This window comes from Erpetoichthys calabaricus, chromosome 7, assembly GCF_900747795.2.
Source record: "Erpetoichthys calabaricus chromosome 7, fErpCal1.3, whole genome shotgun sequence".
NCBI lineage: Eukaryota > Metazoa > Chordata > Cladistia > Polypteriformes > Polypteridae > Erpetoichthys > Erpetoichthys calabaricus.
Genome location: NC_041400.2, coordinates 154,140,649 through 154,164,887, shown reverse-complemented (window position 1 = coordinate 154,164,887; position 24,239 = coordinate 154,140,649). Strand labels below are relative to the sequence as shown.

The 24,239-nt window shown below is 39.7% G+C and overlaps 1 protein-coding gene across 1 annotated transcript in view; it reads right to left on the bottom strand.

Moving 5' to 3' along the window:
* anxa3a (annexin A3a) overlaps window positions 1-16,117 on the bottom strand; it is a 38,278-nt gene extending 22,161 nt beyond the window's left edge. Inside the window, exon 1 of the mRNA XM_028805600.2 lies at window positions 15,931-16,117. The gene's annotated coding sequence lies outside the window, so the exon portion shown is untranslated. The remainder of the gene's footprint in view (window positions 1-15,930) is intronic.
* Window positions 16,118-24,239: the final 8,122 nt, after the last annotated feature.

Below are 24,239 nucleotides of genomic sequence, written 5' to 3'. Positions count from 1 at the left end.
TTTAAAAATTTAATTCACTTGATTGTGATCATTTTGAAAAAATATAATGGTGCACGTAATGGCCAACCTATTCCAACTACCATGGCTGCTTAGGCTCTGTTAGAAGACATCGCAAATGAAGAATTAGAAGAATGTGTGTATTTATAGATCATGAAGACTGGCTTCTAAGTCAATTTTGATTTCCAACAGCTATCCTCTTGGAGCTGTGTGCTGAACTGGCGCCAGCTTTACAAAGGCAAACTATGAGGAATTGTGCTCTACCTGCTTCTTTGCAAGTTCTGTGCACTCTCAGGTTTTTAGTCACAGGAGCTTTTCATTGTGAACTTGCTGACCGATCAGTTATTTCACAAACATCACGGAGTTGTGCCATGCCAGCTGTATAGGATGGTATTATCTGCTTAATATCCAGATAGATAAGATTTCCTAACACTGTGGTTGAACTGGCAAACATAAAAGCACAATTCACAGCAACATCCAGTTTTCCAAATGTAATCGGAGCAGTCAACTGCATGCACATTGCTATTGCAACAACGCTAGAAAAGTTATATCAGCCTGGGAAGAATCACCCAAAGAATGAGCTGGCATTATATCATATACTAGCAAAATACCCGCGCTTCGCAGCGGAGAAGTAGTGTGTTAAAGAGGTTATGAAAAAGTAAAGGAAACATTTTAAAAATAACGTAACATGATTGTCAATGTAATTGTGTTGTCATTGTTATGAGTGTTGCTGTCATATATATATATATACACATATACACATATACACACACATATACAGATATATTATATATACATATACACATATATTTTTTATATATATATTTTTTATATATATATATATATATATACACATACATACATACATACATATACACACATAGATGCACTTACAATAACATAGAAATCAATATAAAGAACATTAACATCATTATCATATGAGAATATGAAGTAATATATAAGAAGCACATTTCATATAAATATAAATTATTAAACAGTAAAATCTTCTTCTATAATTTGCTACCGTGGCTTTTCGTTGGTCTGTCCAGGATTTTAAATCACCTGTAGCTTGCAAACCGTTTCACCTATTGACTTGAAATGTGGTACACATATAATACGTCACGTCTGCTATCCGCTTTATGGGTGATGATTGTATTACTCTTTTTATGTTTATTTTATTTTAGAATCAACTCCTATCTGCGCACACCAGGGCGGCCGTGGGCAGATGCGTATGGTGTATTCACTCCATGTTATCGTGCATTGCGCTGTCACTGGTATTTTGATAAAAGAATTTGAACAATATATAAGAAGCATATAAATTATTAAACAGTAAAACATTAACATTTAAGAAGTAAAGTTACATTGAGTACTACTGCAGTGCCTTCGGGTATACCTCATTTTTTCTTTGCCCATTACATGCTTAAATGTATACATTTTTTGGTGTACCTACCCGAGAACACGCGACATATAACCGACCGTGGGAGAAGCATGGATTTTAAAACACGCGTTGAGTTCATCTGCTGGTCTCCCTCGTGGAATAACTGGTAATGTTTGACTAAAATCTACAGCGAGTAAAACGACATTACCTCCTTTTTTTTTTTTACGATCTCTGAGATCTTGCTTTTTTCGGTTCAAGGCTTCATAAGCTCTTTTATGTTGTATGGTGTACTTATCCCAAACCATCATCTTTGAATGTTGCAAGACTTTCGCCTTGTATGTAGATCGGGGTAATTACATTCATTGCATTCCTAGTCTGAATCACAATCTGATTGTATGGGTGGTTACCTGGCACTGTAGGGTTGCCACCCGTACTTTAAAATACGGAATCGTGCCGCGTTTGAGAATGAAATTGCGCGTCCCATTTTGAATCAATACTGGACGGGATTTATCCCGTATTTTTTTTATCATTTTTTTTTTTAAAGCAGCGTGTCATGCAAATCATCCCACACGCATTTTATGAAGATGCCTCCTTTCCTACTTTTGATTGGGTAATACTTGATGTCATCGTTAGTTTGATTGGTCTTTTTAACTGTCCAGTGAGGAGGGCGTGTCTTTTAAGTACAGTCTGCAAAGTGTTGGCACTGAGATGTGGCGTCAGCGCCATAGTTGAAGCCCCTAACGTTGCGGTCAGCAAGTCGGCTAACATCCGCCATGTGCCGTCTTTCAGTTGCGAGAAGCAGATCATAGAATGGTTGAAACTGTTGCCCCTAACGTTGCGCCACGGCGTGTGGTTCGTTTATACCTCGTGTCTTCTCATTAAACTTTTATCTCGCGAATATGTTATTGCAATCCGCAGCGGGAGTGTTTCTATAAACTTAATTTAAACTTACGTTTTACACCGTGCTTTGTTTCCCTTATGAACATGCTTGTATGCTTAACTCGCTCCGTTCTCAATTGTTTAATTAATTTTTTGCTGTTCGCTGTTTGCGGCTCTTCCTCCATTTCCCCCTACTTCGTTCTTTTATCTCGCGAATATGTTATTGCAATCCTTAACGGGAGCGTTTCAATAAACTGATTGAAAATAGTTTTGCATTTACCTTTTTAGTAAAAGGCGACCTTTTAAGCCTGAGAAATCACCCCGTAAATGCACACGTTTAATTGGACATGTGTTAATATGTATGGTTACACAGTATTAAAAGACAGTGAACAACGTCAGTTACCTTTGTTCCCGCGTTTGATAAAAGGTGAGCTTTTAAGCCTGAGAAATCACCCCGTAAATGCACACGTTTAATTGCACATGTGTTAATATGTATGCTTACACAGTATTAAAAGACAGTCAAAAATTAACGTCATTTACCTTCGTTCCCGCGTGCGACTCGTGCTGTAAATCTCTTCCTTGTTTTTAGTTCACGTGATTACGTAGGAGGCGTGATGGCGCGATACGTGACTCCGCCTCCTCCATTACAGTGTATGGACAAAAAATATGTTCCAGTTATGACCATTACGCTTTGAATTTCGAAATGAAACCTGCCTAACTTTTGTAAGTAAGCTGTAAGGAATGAGCCTGCCAAATTTCAGCCTTCCACCTACACGGGAAGTTGGAGAATTAGTGATGAGTGAGTCAGTCAGTCAGTGAGTCAGTCAGTCAGTCAGTCAGTGAGAGCTTTGCCTTTTATTATTATAGATAGCTGGAAAACCTATAAAAATGGCAGCTCTGCACAGTTGCAGGTGCTTTTTCCAACTAGTGTGGCAAAAGGCAAGCGTTCCTTTTAGATCGGAGTCAGCTCAAAGTAAACAGCACAGAACCAATCTATTGTGGCGCTCAGTGCTAACGTTACACTATAAAGATACCTTCAGAGAATGAATTTGCTTATGTAAATAGAAAGCATTTCCACTCTATTAATGTGCTGCTCTACAGTGCACATAAAGTGTGTTGCAGTGTGCAAGCATGTACCTGAAGAGATGCGCTATGATGAACCTGGCCCTGACCCACCAAAATTATCAGCCAAGTCTGACAGTGTTACAACTTCATTTGAATGTACTTAGCAGAATGTAAAAACAGGTAATCAGATGCATCATTCATTTTTTAAACAATTCATTTAATTTGTGGTCAATATCACAGAGTTCACATGGGGGTCAGCTTTTGTAATATTGTCTGAAACAGAATAAACAGATGGTGGGCTGCGACTTGCCTTTTCACGTCAACTGTGATATCTGACCACTTCTTTTCTTCTTTCTGACACTATGTGACATTCTGAACTTGAACTTTTGAGTGTCACTGCCACGCTTTTGTTGCTTATACCACTGCATAAGCCAACAAACAGTATGTTTTTCTTGCATCCACTTCACATTTGCTGAAATTCTTCTTTATCATGTGCCATTTCCATTGTTTTGTAACCAAAACACTGAATGTTAATATTGATTTGCACGGGGTGGGGCTGTAGGCGCATGCAAATGAGTTAAATTTTACATTCTTTGGGATTTGTGAAGGAGAAATACATGGAACTTGGCATACGCACAGATTTATACATCTGGATTTTTTTTGTGCGTACGCACATTTCCACTTTTGTCAGTATGTCATGTTTTACTGTGAATTCTATACACGCCGTTATAAAAGAGGCCCCAGGTGAGTAAGAAACCCATAATTCATTTTTCATAATTCATATTCTCGGATATAATGATTCTATAACTATGCAAACCCATATCTTACCTCCATGTTAACACTGCTCCATGAAAAAACAGCTCCAACGAACTAGTAGGGCCCTACACAGCTGCACAGACCATACAGGCTATGACTATTACTGCACAGTTGTACACAATGCATTACACACCAACAATAGCTACAAAAAGTATGCAAACCACTAACTACAAAGTCTAAACTTTAATGTAAGAAGCTATTAGCCGTGTTATTGATGGAGATGCAGGCCACCACACTATAATTTACAAAATAAAAAATATTAAAAATATTCTCTCTCATCTGGAAGTACTAGATTCCTTATTCTATGTCTGAGGGATTTGTTTCACTTGAAGTGATCTTTGTAGTGTGCAAGTTTTTAAACTGTGCAGGTTGACATAGGCAGAATAATATGTGTAAATGGTCAGATCTTGTTTATTTTAAACTGAATTAATGAGACTTGTGGTTAAAAGTAGCGCGTCAAGATTCAGCAGCAAGACGCTGTGTGCAAAAACATGCAAAAAGCAACATCTGCATAGTTTACTACAAGGGCAAATTATCAATATCTAAAATTCAGAACAAATAAAGATTAAGTTGAGATACCTAAATTGGAGCTGGTATGCAGGGCATTCCTGAGAAATATGGGCCATATGATCACACTATCATTGCAGAGATTTGATGATTAAATGGCAAAGGACAAATATGAGATACATAAATTTGGCTCGACTGCAATTAAATGGCACTGAAATTTCAGAACAAGGATTTAGTGCTTTTTCTGTATGGTTGATTGGTATATAAAAAGCTAACTGTAATTAATCCCTAAGATACAATTTATGTCAACATGAGTGCTGAGGGACTAAATTGTACTCTGCCTGTTTAGTCCAACAGCTTCAACATAGAGCAAGACACAGCAATGGAAAAGTGCCATGGAAATAGATTATAGTAACCTCCCCAAACATTTTCCAGTTCTACCAAGATATTCTCCAGGGCTTTCTTTTCCCTGCATCATTTTCTTATCATGTTTCTCACAAAACTTGTGAAGCATTTCATTTGTCCATATCATGAATTAAATTCATTCTAGAGAATGGTAATGTGTGCATATGGCTAAATATACTTTCAAAATATGGCAAATGTACATGGATCTGTCCATATTTAACATAAACTTAAAAAATGTTAACATTCTGACAACAGTATAATCATTTCTACATTTTTTTCACTGTTTATTTTTCTTTAATTATTATCTAGTTTAACAATGCTCTTCTGATATTGTCCATGCAACTGTTGCTATGGGAAAGCACAAAGATCAATGCATCCATGTATCTGTTATGTGTATCTTCTATTTACGAACACTGAGCTAGCTCCATTCTATTTTCTTTTTATATTGCAGTCTCTTTTTATTGTTGGTGTGTTTACAAAGACTGATGGAGACTCTGTAGTGAACAATTTTTTTTAAATTTAGAAGGAAACGCTTTCTCAGCTTTCATGTTGCCCCTGCAATTCTAAAGCCAGTTCCTTCTACAATATCAAAGATTCTACAGGACTCTAACTACTCTCATCATTAGTAAAAACTGGACTGGCATATGCTTTAAGTTAAAGTTTCAAGCAGCTTTTACTGGGGGCCATGAAGCCAGTGAAAACAGTATACGGTAATCCCTCCTCCATCGCGGGGGTTGCGTTCCAGAGCCACCCGCGAAATAAGAAAATCCGCGAAGTAGAAACCATATGTTTATATGGTTATTTTTATATTGTCATGCTTGGGTCACAGATTTGCGCAGAAACACAGGAGGTTGTAGAGAGACAGGAACGTTATTCAAACACTGTAAACAAACATTTGTCTCTTTTTCAAAAGTTTAAACTGTGCTCCATGACAAGACAGAGATGACAGTTCCACCTCACAATTAAAAGAATGCAAACATATCTTCCTCTTCAAAGGAGTGCGTGTCAGGAGCACAGAATGTCACATAGAGAGAAAACAATCTCTAGCAAACAAATCAATAGGGCTGTTTGGCTTTAAGTATGCAAAGCACCACGGCACAAAGCTGCTGAAGGCGGCAGCTCACACCCCCTCCGTCAGGAGCATGGGGAGAGAGAGAGAGAGAGAGATAGAGAGAGACAGAGTTTGTTTTTCAGTTAAAAATCAATACGTGCCCTTCGAGCTTTTAAGTATGCGAAGCACCATGCAGCTTGTCGTTTCAGGAAGCAGCTGCACAAAAGATAGCAACGTGAAGATAATCTTTCAGCATTTTTAGACGAGCGTATGGGTCTTTTAATTTCTGGTACATGCTTCCTCAGTTGGTTTGCCCAGTTGATTTCATACAAGGGACGCTATTGGCAGATGGCTGAGAAGCTAGATTGCTTACTTTTCTCTTTCTCTTGCGATGACTATCTGTGATCCTGACGTATGGGGATTGAGCAGGGGGGCTGTTCGCACACCTAGACGATACAGACGCTCATCTAAAAATGCTGAAAGATTATCTTCACGTTGCTATCTTTTGTGCAGCTTCCTGAAACGACATGCTGCACAGTGCTTCGCAAACTTAAAAGCTCGAAGGGCACGTATTGATTTTTGACTGAAAAACAAACTCTGTCTCTCTCTCCCTCCCTGCTCCTGACGGAGGGGGTGTGAGCTGCCGCCTTCAACAGCTTTGTGCCGCAGTGCTTTGCATACTTAAAGCCAAACAGCCCTATTGATTTGTTTGCTAGAGATTGTTTTCTCTCTATGTGACATTCTGTGCTCCTGACACGCACTCCTTTGAAGAGGAAGATATGTTTGCATTCTTTTAATTGTGAGATGGAACTGTCATCTCTGTATTATGTAGTACTAGGGCTAGTTTCATACCAAAACAAACAGTACAAATCTTTAACAAAGACACATATGTATCAAATGTTTGTAAGTTTTTCATGAAGAAGACACAAGACTAACATGCTTAATGGGTTTACAATTAAGAGACACATTTTGCTGTTAAGCTAATGAGCCTAGGCATTTAAAAATTGTATTTATCTTCTCTTTTTCCAAATTAAAATATAATCAGCTGCATTTAAAACAAGCTCGCTGTGTAAACTGAAATGGCGTTCATTTTAATTAAAGAACAAAATAAAAAGGTCTGAATTCATTAAAGCAGCTTTTCTTGCTGTTTGTTCAACTGCACAGGACGACTTCTCCGATTCTTTGTTCTCAGTGTATTACTCCACTTTCTTTAACGCAAAGGCTAAGTTCTCTGCTAAAACAAGCCTTGACTTGCTGCTCTTTGTTTACGGCTCAACTACCATAATACCTTGCGTAAAGCAGCACTACAACTACATAACTGTAAAGCTTAGAAAAGCAGAGGGTGAAAAGATTGTTTTTTCGCGATCAGCCAATTTACCGATCACTGATCAAGTCTTTTTTAGGGAAAATTGGCTGATTTAGATCGGCGGCAGATCAATTAAGAACATCCCTACCTCAATACCTCAAACGCTGGCCTGAACCATCCGTGTATTAAGCATGCTAATCAATCTCATACATAAATGCGATCAGGAGGCTGTACAACTTCATTAGCTGGTACAGTAGCCTCCCTCCCGATGCATCGATGACCCACCACCCACATTCAAGAGTATATAATGAATAATATAGGCGACATGAAAAACTGAGGGTTCTGCAAGTTACCTTACCAACAAGCCATTCACCACATACAGTACCATCATATCTGCCAAAACTATTGTATTTGTCCAAAAATAAATGGATTACAGGTTGACCCAGGCGACTGAGACAGAATGTTTTTTGAGCCACATCTTGGCATCGCAGAAGACTTGTGCATTAATGAAATGTAACTCTTCACAGTTAACAAAAGCAGCATCATTTTTGCAAGCTGCCCATATTGCAATATCAGTGTAGTAAAGTACTCTAAATTACATTAGGAGAACCAGACTCTGCTGCAAATTGCCTTTTTATGTTGGCAAAATCAGGCTATGTTTTACGTATTATATGGGCACCCACACAGTATGAAAACTGGATGAATTGCCTCGCCAGTCGATTAATGGCTTCCAGCACAAAAGGCATGATGGAGTGAAGCTTGGCTGAAATATTCCTGACCTGTTGGCTGGTTCTCTGAGAAATAACAACAAGTAGCGTATATAAACTGACAAAAAAACAAAAAAGTTCTTCAATGCAAATATCAGCATTGGCCCACTTAAAAGGAACCTAAAATATGGTCTGTACATCATATTCATCACTTTTGAGGTGTACTACGTTTGTATTGATGGTTTAAATTTTAGTACCGCACCAACACTAACAGGTAGTTAACTTACACGAAACTTTAGGTCTTAAAGTAATTTCTGCACATTGCTGAGTAAAAAGCCATGCTTAACAGCATCGGAGAATGTCAGCGTAAAAAAAAAAAAAAATTTCAAGTAATATTATCACAACTGAACCAGATGTCATCAAATACGTTTCATCCCTAGTGGATAATGTAGAAGGAAAATTTTTTATATTAGCATAAAAATAGCAAATTAACATAAAGGGCCATAAAAAGTAATTAAAAGCTTCTAAAACATTAGATTAAGCATAAATTAGAATGTTAAGAAAATAAGATAGGTCAAGTAAATAGTTAACTAAAAAATCAGTCATTTTGCATTATTTTTTAAGCTTACAGCAGAATTGCTAGTGTGGGAAAGAACAGGAAAAAGAACAAATATGACGTATAGAAACCAGCTTAAGAATAGGATAAGAAGATTGAGAACACCTGTGTCCAAGGATAGGAAGCTAAAAGAACGATACCTTAGAGAAAAGATGGCTCTGGAAGACACGTAAGGAAACCAGCTAGACTGATGAATCAGCAGAAAGACAACAAAAGGCTTTTGCTGTAGGCAAGGTCACACTGATGCAATGTATGAAAGAAATATTAGTAAATTCAGACATTAGCAATAAATATAGTAGAATATATTAGAAATTAACTTTAGCATAGAAATTAAGGCAAACCAAGCATGCCAAGCAGATGATTAAATAAAGGAACGTGCCATAGTTCACTTTTCATTAAAGTTTAAGCTTCAGGGCACCATTATAAAAAAGTTGGAAGGCTTAAGAAAGGAAATGACAAGAGGAAACCCATATATGGAATCAAGGCCTTGGCCAGTTAAAGAAAATAAGAAAAAACAAACTAGAAGTGAACAACAAACAGTGAAAATACCAGGGGGGCCAGCTGCAGGGTGAATTCAGGAGATAATAAGGGTTCCCATGGGAACTCAAGGTATCGGCCAGACAGGAGGAGAGGGTAGTCAGAGAAAATGAGCTAATTTGAACGAGGTCGAAGTGATAAGGAATGACTATATAAGTTTCGAGTCCGGAACTGTTCGGGGCTCAGCTCAATTTGGCCGTATTGGGTTGAGTCCATGTTATTATTATGGTTATTTTATTGCAATAAAACTATAAACTCTGTTTGCCTATCCCGAGTCTCCTAATAGCCTTTATTTCAGGTAAAAAGCCTTCTGGTGATGATTTTTAGCCACAACATTGTGCCTTTATTGTACTCTTTTGGCACAAATGCCTCTATAAAAATCATCAGGTTAAAAGAATAAACATGACTACAGTACATCCAGCAAATCAGATTACTGAAAGAATATCAAAATACTGCGTATTACCAGTGACTCTAATTTACTGAAGAGTTTCAAAGCCACAGCTCAAAGCACCAAAGAGGAGGCAAACAAAAAACTGTAAATATGGTAAATAAAAATAAGCATTAATAATTGGTCACAAAAAGGGGTTATTCAGAAGCACACAAGTTTAAATTTTCAGGGAAGGATACGTTGATATTTCATTCACTTTAAAATAAAAGTAATCTTCCATTCATCCATGCATTAAGTGACTGGATTCTTATTTTACATTCTTTATACCTTTACTGTACCTGCCTTAAGAATCTATTGCTAACATCCTACAAGCATTGATTTTAATTCTCACAAGAAATGTTGCTGGCTGAAAGGCTAGTAAATGTTCACTGTATCAGGGACATACATAATTTTTCATTTTTATCATTTGCTTGTAAAAATTTTGTTGTGACAGTGTACATTTGTACACACACACACACACACACACACACAGTGCACACACACCATGTGACATCAAGGCAGCCATGTTATAGAAGATGGCCACACTGTTAAAGTGCAAACTAAACATTGTAAAAATAAAGGGATGACTTTGCAAGAAACCTAAATGTTCAAGGAAAGCATGGTCGAGGTTAAATTCTGGTTGAATGGACATAAACACTACCAAAATGAGTTCACTGTAGCCCCATGAACATTTGTTAATTAATTGTATCTTTGAATGTAGTGATCTCTGCAACATTCGAACAATTCTTCTCAAGCACTTTTCTATCCTGTTTCAGTGAATTTAAATGGAAATGCCTTATTGGTTACTATTAGGAAAACACAAATCCATATGCCTTTTTCTGTTCTTCCCTGGGAATGATTTACATTATAACAGCATCATCATTGCAATTTAAAGGAACTGCCATCTTGCTGATAGAAACAATGTTCGTTGCTGGTCATGAGGCACGTTGCCTAACATTATAATGCTTCTGTTATAAAAAAAAAAAGTGACATGTGAGTTTTAACTTTAACAGCACATAAGGGGAATTAAACGCTTAAAGATACTGCACTGTATCAACCTAGTGTGTAATTTAAAAAAAAGGTTTAAAACTTTGTACATACACTAATGATCAATAAGAGTTCAGAAATGAGAATCTGATTTTTCAACTTTAGCATACAACCATGTGAGATACAGTGCATCCAGAAAGTATTCACAGTGCATCACTTTTTCCACATTTTGTTATGTTACAGCCTTATTCCAAAATGGATTAAATTCATTTTTTTCCTCAGAATTCTACACACAACACCCCATAATGACAATGTGAAAAAAGTTTACTTGAGGTTTTTGCAAATTTATTAAAAATAAAAAAACTGAGAAATCACATGTACATAAGTATTCACAGCCTTTGCTCAATACTTTGTCGATGCAACTTTGGCAGCAATTACAGCCTCAAGTCTTTTTGAATATGATGCCACAAGCTTGGCACATCTATCCTTGGCCAGTTTCACCCATTCCTCTTTGCAGCACCTCTCAAGCTCCATCAGGTTGGATGGGAAGCGTCGGTGCACAGCCATTTTAAGATCTCTCCAGAGATGTTCACTCGGATTCAAGTTGTCCTGGAGCCACTCCTTTGGTATCTTGGCTGTGTGCTTAGGGTCGTTGTCCTGCTAAAAGATGAACCGTCACCCCAGTCTGAGGTCAAGAGCGCTCTGGAGCAGGTTTTCATCCAGGATGTCTCTGTACATTGCTGCAGTCATCTTTCCCTTTATCCTGACTAGTCTCCCAGTCCCTGCTGCTGAAAAACATCCCCACAGCATGATGCTGCCACCACCATGCTTCACTGTAGGGATGGTGCCTGGTTTTCCCCAAATGTGATGCCTGGCATTCACACCAAAGAGTTCAATTTTTGTCTCATCAGACCAGAGAATTTTCTTTCTCATGGTCTGAGAGTCCTTCAGGTGCCTTTTGGCAAACTCCAGGTGGGCTGCCATGTGCCTTTTACTAAGGAGTGGCTTCCGTCTGGCCACTCTACCATACAGGCATGATTGGTGGATTGCTGCAGAGATGGTTGTCCTTCTGGAAGGTTCTCCTCTCTCCACAGAGGACCTCTGGAGCTCTGACAGAGTGACCATCGGGTTCTTGGTCACCTCCCTGACTAAGGCCCTTCTCCCCTGATCGTTCAGTTTAGATGGCTGGCCAGCTCTAAGAAGAGTCCTGGTGGTTTCGAACTTCTTCCACATATGGATGATGGAGGCCACTGTGCTCATTGGGACCTTCAAAGCAGCAGAAATTTTTCTGTAACCTTCCCCAGATTTGTGCCTCGAGACAATCCTGTCTCGGAGGTCTACAGACAATTCCTTTGACTTCATGCTTAGTTTGTGCTCTGACATGAGCTGTCAACTGTGGGACCTTATATAGACAGGTGTGTGCCTTTCCAAATCATGTCCAGTCAACTGAATTTACCACAGGTGGACTCCAATTAAGCTGCAGAAACATCTCAAGGATGATCAGGGGAAACAGGATGCACCTGAGCTCAATTTCGAGCTTCACGGCAAAGGCTGTGAATACTTATTAACATGTGCTTTCTCAATTTTTTTATTTTTAATAAATTTGCAAAAACCTCAAGTAAACTATTTTCACATTGTCATTATGGGGTGTTGTGTGTAGAATTCTGAAGAAAAAAAAGAATTTAATCCATTTTGGAATAAGGCTGTAACATAACAAAATGTGGAAATAGTGATGCGCTGTGAATACTTTCCGGATGCACTGTATATACAGTAATATTCTGGGAGCAGAAATTATATTTACAAACATAATAAGGTCAGGACAGATGGATATTCACGTTTTCTCTGTGAGTGGGACACCAGACCAAAGAACTGATACTGCGTTCAGAAGGAATGGAAATCTAGAGAAATGCTGCAGCTCGATGCCAAAAACATCCTCAGACTTTGCTTGGTGGATCCACATAGTGCTGCAACCACCCCTACTCATTAAGCTTGGTACAACAAAACATTTTGTCAAAGCCCTTTCTAAAGATGGGGCCTGTTTTATGTATTTGTGCAGAAAGTTCCCAGGTCTGTCTGAAGCTAAATTGAAGGAAAGCATTTTTGCTGGGCCTGGTATAATAAAACTGATTTTTGAGGCAGAATTTGGTAGTGCGATGAACGACTTCGAACAAGAAGATTGGATATCTTTCAAAGAAGTAATTTATGAGTTCTTAGGCAACAAAGATTCAAATTCTAAAGAAATTGTGAAAAAGGTATTAGTTTAATAAATTTGGTGGCAACATGAGTTACAAAGTTCACTTTTTGAATTCACATTTGGAGTTTTTCCTGAAAATCTTTGGAATGGTGAGGAATGAGCAGTGTGAAAGATTCCATCAGGATATCAAGGACATGGAAAGAATGTATTGGGGATGCTGGGAGGTCAGTTTGATGGTGGACTATTGTTGGATTAATTCATAGAGATGCAGCAGGAAACGTGTACACACAACAAGCCACAAAACAAAGATTAAGATTTGACAAATAAAAATAAAGACGTTATACAGTATATATGCAAGTCACGAATATGTATTGTAATGACACTGACAAGTTTCATCAGCCAAGGATGTGTCACCCATAGTATGAGTTGGCATTCTATCATGCAAATGAACAGCTTCAAAGACAGTGGCACCTATAAAAATGACAAGCATGCAATGTTGTAAAGAGAATTTCACCTAGTGTGGCAATGGTGAGGTGTCATTTTAAGGATAGCGAGCCACCTCGATGTACAACGTAAAAGGAATCCATTCTGGGGCTCTGCACTAAATTGGTGTCAAGAGCAGGATGAGATTACCTATAGTTCAACTCAGCAAAATGCCAAGGAGACCTAAAACAGACCCGCTTGGCTCTTCTGAGGAGTTTCCAGGCCGAGATCCACAATCTGGACTGCCATTTTCAGAATCAGTACATGGGGGGAAGACAGGTGAGAGACTGCTACCTAGTGCAGCTCCATCAATGCTCCTCCATCTGCTAAGGTCCACTGGCCTGGGAGAGCAGAGGCCAGTAAAGTTTCTTGCTCATGAAGTTGGAAACAAGTCTGATAGATCGCCTTGTCACTGACACCAGGTGAGCTGTAAAGCAGGGTCTGTGGTAAAACTGTAAAGGCAAAAGACGAGGACGATTGCAGAGTATAGGTATTACAAAGCAGCAATGGAGGGAGAGTCTTAAAGCTGAGATCCGGACCTGGAATGGTGTCTGCAGTGTCAGTTCAGTAAAGGAAAACAGTCAAGAGACAGGTACACCTGCCTGACTTGTAATCGACAGATCATCGCACAGAAGTCCTAAGTTTAAAACCACTGCCACGCTGCATGGAACTCAACATCCCTGCTGTGCCATCTGACAATGCAGCACTAAATATTCATGCTGCACCACCTAACAGAAAAGTGATTGATACCCCTGCTGATTGGCACTGGCCACATGACCGCTGCAGAAACAATTACCACCCCACCAATTTATGGAGTTGGAAGTGGCTGCTGGTGACAATAACTTTGAAGGGAGGGGTGTGTAATGACACCGATAAGGATGAGTTCCCCACAATATGACCTGGTATTACATCATACAAATGAGCAGCTTCAAAGCCAGCGGCAGGTGCACCTGTACAAATGGCAAGCCTGCAATGAATTCCATCTAGTGTGGCAATGGCATGCAGTCCTTTTAAAGGAGACATATTAACAGCAGAGGATCCATTCTGGCGCTTGGTGCAACGGTATTATTTTCTTATATGTTTAAATACATTAAATTAACTAAATATTTCCATGTTAAATTGTTTTAGAACATGAATACATTTAATTAAATTTCTTTTAAATTTTGTACTTAAATATGACATGATGGAAACATTCTAAATATATTTTTATTACAAATCGGAATTAAAACAAGTTATGAGTTTAGATTTTGCAGACCAATGTTATTTTCTAAATGTTGACTGATTTGTGGAACACTTTTACATTGTACTCATCAAGAAAGACGCCATGGAATTTGTCATTCTACTCTTGATTGCTCAAAGCATTTCAGTAATGTCAGTTATGATTTCATATAGCCACGGGTGGCAATATTTTTTAATTTGCTATTGCTTACTCAGTTGTACATACAGGATTTTAAGAGTGTTTTAACGCAAAAGATTTTGACAGAGAGTTCTCATTGCCGTTCACTAATAGGATTTGACTGCAGGGTGAAGGTTAAGCACTGCAGCAAAGAGAGGAGTTCAGTCCTTTTGCACGGACCATTTACAAGTGTTGTTGTATCTCGATTATATATGAGTGGGATTGTCAGGAGTCTCCCCTTCGTGAACGGTCCAGCTACATACTGTGCCTCTTGTAGACTCTGCATGCATTGGGTGGGCCTGGGGCCTCTACGGGGAAATGTGAGGTTGGAGCCGACTTCAGTATTTGTCACGCCCAATGAAAGGGATGGGCATCTCTGCATCCTGCTAGTTGCCATTTTGCCGGAGGCGATTTTATTGCCACATATAACAGTGAGCTTTTCCTTGTCAGATAAAAGAGCATTATTCTTTATCCTAATGGCTTTTGTCTCTTCTCAGCGTTAAGAGTGAACAAATACTGTCCCTTTAATACATATATTTTTGTAACCGCAAACTTTCGCGAAACAGTGGAATTTTATCCCGAAGATGTCGGACTAGAGACCACCGAAGTAGGCTACACGGATCAAGCCCAGGCACACAGTGGAGAACGACTGACTAGCACCTGAACGGATGCATTTTAGGTTCACTAATTCAAATTGTTCTGAAATGTAGGAATACAGATGTTGATTCAATGTTCTCTTCACTCGCATTGAGCCGATTTGTTCTGCGAGTTACTTAGGGGGCGTTGGCTCGGTGACACGGCTGCTTCTAAACAGTCCTCGTCCGCGTGTTTAGAGGGGACACGATAAACGCCGACTTTCGTGCTCCATCTGTGCAGGCCCACGTGCGTGGTTTCACGCTCTAACCGAGAGGACGTCACTTTTAAGTAAGTGGGCCGTTTCACTTTCCGCTTGCGCGTGGAGGGCCCGCCCATAGCACGCTCAACTTTTTCACTTTGTGAGTAAAGACTTTCGTCGCGGTGAATTTTAGATTGAATCGTGCAGTTGTATATCGGCTGTGCAGTAGATATGAATTCTTCCGCCTATTGAGCCGCATTTTATACATTAAAGCGCATAGGTGGTAGCAGCAGATCTATCAAGAAGTAAAACTGTAATAGTAACGCGTATAGAACCGCTCTTACCTGTAGTTCCACGTAGCAGAATGACTCTGACGTATCTGTAGGTTATTGCAGGAGCGTCTGTCTACTTAACGATGCGGAGGTTGCAACACCACACCTGCCGGAGGTTCTCCTTTCAGTCCAAGACAGTTTCCGCGTGGCTTTTTACGAGCAAACAGTTCGACTTGGGGGGCGGCGCGCGCGCAACTTGTATGAGAGAGCAGCGACATCCAAAGTATCCCAGTGCGTAGTGGACACATGAAAGAGCCGTTATACATACTGACCACAATGTGAGGGCAGATGTCTAAGTCTAAAGACAACTTTATAGTGCTGCAGCTGTTAAGCGTAGGAGCACTGATTTCAACTACTGCCCACTCAGCTTTGTGCGACAATATATGAACAATATGTCACGCATAACACAAGGGGAGAAAAGATGCTGAATTTGCGCTGCGGGAACCTTGAAAGAGCGTATCGATCGCTACAGAAGGGACCTGTTGGTACATCTGACCACTATGCCTACTTACAACTCGAAACTGAAGCGATAAAAAGTGCATGTAACACAAGTAATCGAAGCGGACTATCTTCTGCTGACTGGCAGGTATTTATTACCCGTCACTCGATGGATGAATCTAGTACAGTTGTTACAGACTATGTTCGTTTTGGAGAAGAAATGTCAGTAGAGACAAACACAAATGATCAACTCCGGTTTACGAAACAAATAAATGACAATTCAGGCAAAACAGAAAGCGACCCGCTTAGGGACAGATCAGCAAATGCAAATGAATTCAAGTAACTGTTAAATAGCCCAAGCTAAATTTGACTATAAGGACAAAGATTGTTTTACAATAGAAAGATTTCTGGTGCCTGGTTTTAACAGGAAATGAGATTCAGCAAAAATCATAGCCAAATACAACAGATGGAACTAAATGCAAATGCACTGAACCAATTCTTCTGCCTCTTTGATGATACAAGTCCAACAATTGATTATGACTTGCAGAAATTAATTATTACAACCCCCTGGAAGCAGTGGCCCAGTACCTTGCAATGAAGGGGAGGTGAGAGAAGTTCTAAGGAGGGTGAGGTACAAAGCTCCTGGAAGTGATCTTATTGAGGGAAGGGTCCTTTTAAAGAATATTTTGAGGAGCTCTTAGGAATCTTGTGTCAGTTTTTTAGTTCCTCACTTAAACAGCACATTGTGCCAATTACACAAAATAAATGATTATTGTCCAGTGGTCATTACATCACTCTTGGTAAACAGTCTGGTGTAGGTGGTTCCTGCACACCATACTTTACAGGTCGGCTCCTGTTTGGTTGCATTCTGTCTGTCTGTTCTTCATACTAGTTACACACATTTGGAGAAACCACAATGCTATGTATTGACTTTACTTAAGCCTTTAACTGCAGGAAGCCTGATATCCTTTGTAGCATATTGCAGGAGTTACAGGTGGACCCCTATCTCACCCTGTGGATTATGGACTTTCTTCTTAACAGGGAGCAATTTGTTAAAGTTGACAATTATATTTCTGCAGTTCATTAAACATCGATATTAGCTCCTCAAGGCACAGAGATCACCCCAAACTCTTCTCTGACTAACAGCTTGAGAGGATTTGACAGGAGTTGCTTAGCAGTCAAGTTTGCAGATGGTACAGCTCTGACTGACACCTCTAACAATGAGGCACGTTTTGAGGAAGAGGCCAAAAGGTAGGAGAGGTTGTACGAAGAGCAGGACCTCCAACTAAATATGAAGAAGACAAAAGAGCTGCTCACTGATTTTTGGGAGAATGCTAAACCAGTACGACTACTGATCCTCATTGGAGAACAAGTTGAGTGAGTTTACAACAAGAGTAAAATGAAAAGTTTGACAAGAATTTAAAGGACCAGACACAATGAATGAACAGTTGATTTCAAATTTAATGTTTTGGAGGTGATACCTTCTGCCAAAATTAAAAACATGTAGAAACCATTTTATACAGACTGAAATAAAACTTTTAAATAGGCCAAAATAAAATTAGTTGAAATAACTAATATAAATTTCTGTTTTTAAGTATATAAATACATCATCAGTTTTTGTGTTGCTGATTGAATCAAAGCACATTTCCACATTTTCCAGACTGGTGGTATGTGGCTCTAAAAGGACCATTGGCTTTTTAGTGGCTGCTCCTGCCATGCAACTCAGGTCTTCAGCAGCAACTACTTTGTCTGCTCACTCAGGGTCAGAGGCATCCCGCATGCCATACTTTTTCCTTGTTCCGGAAGCCAAGCCAAAGCCAGGGCCCACATTCAAGGCTCACTTCACTGGCAGCCATTCATCAGGGTTGATAAGCTTTAATAGCTGGGAGACGCGTTCAAAGTGCTGTTTCTGTGCCCCACTCTCATAAGCTGCTCACAGGTTTGCTTTTATAGTCAGCTTCTCCTGCCCCCTTGGATAATCCACAACCACCAGCACAGCATGTCCCTTTCAGGATCAGACTTGAGGGCACTACAATATTTAAATTATCCTGATGAAAAATCCCTTCTGATTTTTAATGTGCATTCCCGTTTACCATCTACAAAAGAATTCCATGTTTTGTGCTACATGAAGGATATTAACAAATGATGAACATCTTTTGTTATCCAAAACAGGTTAAAATATTTCACTTGATAAAAATTACGTTGATGATAAAACTCAGAGAACATATTCTTTAATGATATTAAACTTTACTTATGAGAGATTTTAATGTAGTAAATTCATGAAAATCCACTAAACATGTGAAAGGCAGGGTTCTGGGGTTTGATATGAGCATTTTCATTTTAAAATGGATCAACTCAAAATAGTGTTTATCCCAACAAATACTATATATCACTGTTTAATTTACAAGCCAAAATTTTTTAGAAAAGCTAAAGTTAATTATTTAAGTAACAAAGACACTGCCTATAATCCCTGATTCTGCACTGTAGCTTGATTCTTTGAAAGTCATCATGACAAATTGTAATTGTTTTACTGAGATATACTCAAAAGATTCAATTCTAATCTTGCAAAGCTAAGCAAACAACTTCATAAAACTCTGCAAGATACCGGCCCAAGATTTTGCATCTGTGTTACATTACATGACTTTTCCAGCATTTTTCAGGTGTAGCTTTCATTTACTTAATCTTGATGAATTGGAGGCAGTTGTTGATTTGCTTCAGTGAAACAGTCGCGTAGTCTGGCATACCCAACACCTCATTCTAATAAAATCAAACGGATTTGATTTTTTTCTTCAGTCGTAGGGGTTGGCTCTGTGTGCATGAGAGCTGACAACCAATGAATGCTTATCAGGAAGTACGATGCATAGAATGCAGTGTTGTCAAATGAGGAACCTGCATGTTTTGGACCTGACAAACAGAAGAAAAACTTGTCTGTCTGATGTCTCAAGTTTTATGAAAAAAGAGAAAAATTCATAATAAAAGTAAAAAACAAAAATGAACAGTACGAGTACAGGCTGGGATGGGACAAGTATGTCACTCTCAGTTGGCCCATCAATCCCAGACCACTCTGACCACTAACCAAATATACAGAAGCTTTAAGATGAGAGGGTGGAGCAATGATGGGTGGCTGTTCAGTATGTTGGTTATTATTGGATGATGGTTTCATCAAGCATTTGGGGCTAAGAAATATGTGGACGGTTAGGAAGTCTATTCACAATAAAAATATTCCTTATTCTTAAGAAATTCCCCCATATTATATTTTTGCCCCGCCATATTTCCCCCAAGAAATTCTTCCTCTCTTAAAATGGGGGGTTTCTCTCTGACCGGCCAACCCTGATGTGCACATGCAAATAATTGTCCATTTCAAGATTACATCGGCTACTACAGAGACAGGCTCAGGTCTGCTGTGACTCTGTACACAATTCTGCTGTTCTGCAAATTTAACATTATTTAGAAAAGGTAGGCAAAGTGGAAGACGTGGTGGTGGTAGTAGTTTTGAGTTAACATAAGAGAGAACTCGTTAAATGACAGGGGCAATACACCAATGCTGGTAACAGTGCCAAAATACAATTGTAAAATAACATTAGAAAGAGTTTATAGAAAGGTTTGAGCATGTACTCTTGAAGTTTGTATCTGTATTAGCCGAGTATAAAACACAATGAAGTGGAGGTACTTGAATATATAAATGAGGCAAATGACTTTTTTTAATCCCAGCAGGCCAAAACTACACAAAGAGGAGAAGCTTTATTCATATAAATTCATAGTAATGAAGACAGCATTTACACCATACAGGTTATTGAACTGTTATCTAGTGAACTTAGGTACATTTTGGCATGTTTTACCAGAGCATATATTTAACAACTAAAATTATTAAATCAATTTTTTCAAAGGCAGATTTTAAGTTTTAAGTAGATATGGCAAACTGTTAAACAAGCAAACTGGGATGCACTTTTGGATATGTGGGGCAGTTTTTAAACTGTGGTTTGCATGTTGACAGTTACCTTTTTTGATGAAAACATCAATCAGATTGTTCATGTTTTAGACTTTTAGACGTTTTAAGCATGTGTGCTGTTAAGATACTCACCTTTTTTTTGGTCCTAGCATGAGTATCACATCTTCAAGGCATACATTTGTCATGCCTTCAAAGACACAGTAGTTTCTTCCTATTTGATATCTATGACTTCACTCTGCTTATATTGTCTTGTGTTTTACACATTTAAATGGGATAATTGAAGTATCCTTTTGGTTTTTATAAGTGATTTTTGTTTTCTGTGAAACTACAGTAAAATGTACATAATTTAACACACCTCATTACCATGATAGCAACTTGTCAACTTGTTTACTGATGGTTAATATTTTGATTTATTATATTTCATCAGAGGGCGGCACGGTGGCGCAGTGGTAGCGCTGCTGCCTCGCAGTTAGGAAACCCAGGTTTGCTTCCCGGGTCCACCCTGCGCGGAGTTTGCATGTTCTCCCCGTGTCTGCGTGGGTTTCCTCCGGGCGCTCCGGTTTCCTCCCACAGTCCAAAGACATGCAGGTTGGGTGGTTTGGTGGTTCTAAATTGGCCCTAGTGTGTGCTTGGTGTGTGGGTGTGTTTGTGTGTGTCCTGCGGTGGGTTGGCACCCTGCCCAGGATTGGTTCCCTGCCTTGTGCCCTGTGTTGGCTGGGATTGGCTCCAGCAGACCCCCGTGACCCTGTGTTCGGATTCAGCGGGTTGGAAAATGGATGGATGGATATTTCATCAGATATTGATTACTTCCTAATATTGTTTCCTTATGAGGCATTAGCTCTCTGGAAATGTGTTCTTTTGAATTGCAGCGTTTTAATTAACCTAAACTTAAATAATTATAAATAGAAAGGTATTATCCCTCCCCAGCATGCAATATGACGGTTACAAGATTTACACAAGAAGTATAAGGATAATTTAGCTCTTTATTGACGGGTTCACGTGGTATTATAAATGGGAAGCTTATGACAGACTCTCAAGCATGTGGGTGTCTTGATCAACGCAGTCTGCCATCTTTCGTTTGCCACGCTGAAAGGATTTTAACCGGACAGAAGACATAATCTTCCGCCCGGCAGCTTCAAAGTGTGTTGGCCATAGGTCCATTCTTATATACTGGTTGCTCCATGTGCAGGCTCTTGGCTCCAAATCCAAACAAGGACAGGAAAGGACTCAAACCCCACCTTCAAAAATACAGGAATAGCACAATGCCTACATACAGTTCTCATTCTCCCAACAAGGAAAGAGAATGGTGTGCTGACAGAAGACAGAAATATACTAGTCTGTCTTTAGGCTGACTATTCAATTCTCCAGTTGTCTTTGGCTCTCTTGTCTTGTGCTTGGCTCGGCAATTCTAAATGCTGATGCTGTGCCCCTGTGTACCATACTTGGTCGGCCTGTATGAATGAGTCCATAACAGTGGGCACAGAGAACAGTGACATTAAACTTAAATAACAAAACATAGTATAACAAATATTATAAGACTTCTGGATGCCACTCTTCTTCTTTTGGCTACTCCCATTAGGGGTTGCCACAACAAATCATCTTCTTCTATATCTTTCTGTCCTCTGCATCTTGTTCTGTTACACCCATCACCTGCATGTCCTCTCTCACCATATCCATAAACCTTCGCTTAGGCCTTCCTCTTTTATTCTTGCTTGGTAGCTTTATCCTTAGCTTCCTTCTCCCAATATACTCAGCATCTCTCCTCTGCACATGTCCAAACCAACGCAATCTCGCCTGTCTGACTTTGTCTCCAAACCGTCCATCCTGAGCTGGCCCTCTAATGTAGTCATTTCTAATCCTATCCATCCTCGTCACACCCAATGCAAATCTTAGCATCTTTAACTCTGCCACCTCCAGCTCTGTCTCCTGTTTTTTGGTCATTGCCACCGTCTCCAACCCATATAACATAGCCGGTCTCACTACCGTCCTGTAGACCTTTCCTTTCACTCTTGCTGATATCCTTTTGTCACAAGTTACTCCTGACACTCTTCTCCACCCATTCCACTATGCCTGCACTCTCTTTTTCACCTCTCTTCCACAATCCCTGATACTCTGTACTATTGATCCCAAGTATTTAAACTCATCCACCTTTGCCAGCTCTACTCCCTGCATCCTCACCATTCCACTGACCTCCCTCTCATTTACACACATGTATTCTGTCTTGTTCCTACTGACCTTCATTCTTCTCCTCTCTAGAGCATATCTCCACCTCTCCAGGGTCTCTTCAACCTGTTCCCTACTATTGCTACAGATCACAATGTCATCAGCGAACATCATAGTCCACAGGGACTCCTGTCTAATCTCGTCTGTCAGCCTGTCCATCACCATTGCAAATAAGAAAGGGCTCAGAGCCGATCCCTGATGTAATCCCACCTCCAACTTGAATGCATCCATCACTCCTACCGCAGACCTCACCACAGTCACACTTCCCTCGTACATATCCTGTACAACTCTTACATACTTCTTTGCCACTCCCGACTTCCTCATACAATACCACAACTCCTCTCGAGGTACCCTGTCATATGCTTTCTCCAGGTCCACAAAGACACAGTGTAACTCCTTCTATCCTTCACTATACTTCTCCATCAACACCCTCCTTGCTTGTGAATATGTTTCCATCTTTATCCTTTATCACCCTAACCTGCTGCACATCTTTCCCAGCTCAGTCCCTCCATCTAGCCAGGTCCTTTTCTCCCTCCTTAGTGTCCAACCTCTCATATAGCTCATCATACACCTTTTCTGTAGCCTTCGCCACCAGATGTCATGCCAAGCACTCTTCTTGCTGTCACCCTTAATACTTCTGCTGTAGTTTCCCAGCTGTCTGGTAACTCTTCACTGCCACACTGCTTACAGTGTCTTACTTCCTCCCTGAACTCAACCTTGCAGTCTTCCTTTTTCAACTTCCACCATTTGATCCTTGGCTCTGCTCTCACTCTCCTCCTCTTTTTGATCTCCAACGTCATCCTTCAGACCACCATCCTATGCTGCCTAACTACACTTTCCCCTGCCACCACTTTGCAGTTTTCAATCTCCTTCAGATTGACCCTCCTGCATAGGATGTAATCTACCTGTGTGCATCTTCCTCCACTTGTACGTCACCCTACGTTCCTCTCTCTTCTTAAAATATGTATTCACCACAGCCATGTCCATCCTTTTCGCAAACTCCACTATCATCTGACCTTCTTCTTTCCTCTCCTTGACACCATACCTACCCCTCACCTCCTCATCCCCTCTGTTCACTTCACCAACATTTCCATTAAAATCCGCTCCAATCACCACTCTCTGTTCCTTGGGTACATTGTTCATCATTTCATCCAACTCACTCCAGAAATCTTCTCTCTCATTAATCACACACCCAACTCACGGGGCATATGCACTAAAAACATTCATCATAACACCTTCAGTTTCCAGCTTCATAATCATTACTCAGTCTGACACTCTTTTCTTATGGACTTTTTCTTATGGACTTCTGGATACCACTCTAAAGCTACTGTTATTCCCAACAATTTTCTTAAAGCTGGATTTTCAACACATTTGGGACAAAAAAAGTGTTGAAAATCCAGTTAGTTGGAACAGAAAGCAAATGTGAGAAACCTACTAAATACAGCCTGACATAAGACCAAGCACTTCAGCGTTTCTCCACCACCACACACCGAAATCTCAAAGCCCACTGACCTAGCCACATTAACATTTTTAATCAAGATGCACTATCACAGAATTTAAATCTAATATGCAAAAATAGGACACTTTTTTTACCATGAATGAAATTAGGTAATCATTTATGGCTTAAGTCGTATCTATTTAGAAGGATTTACCCATGTACACTACAGATTATGTACATATTCCAAGTATAAGTCACACTACTGTAGGAGGT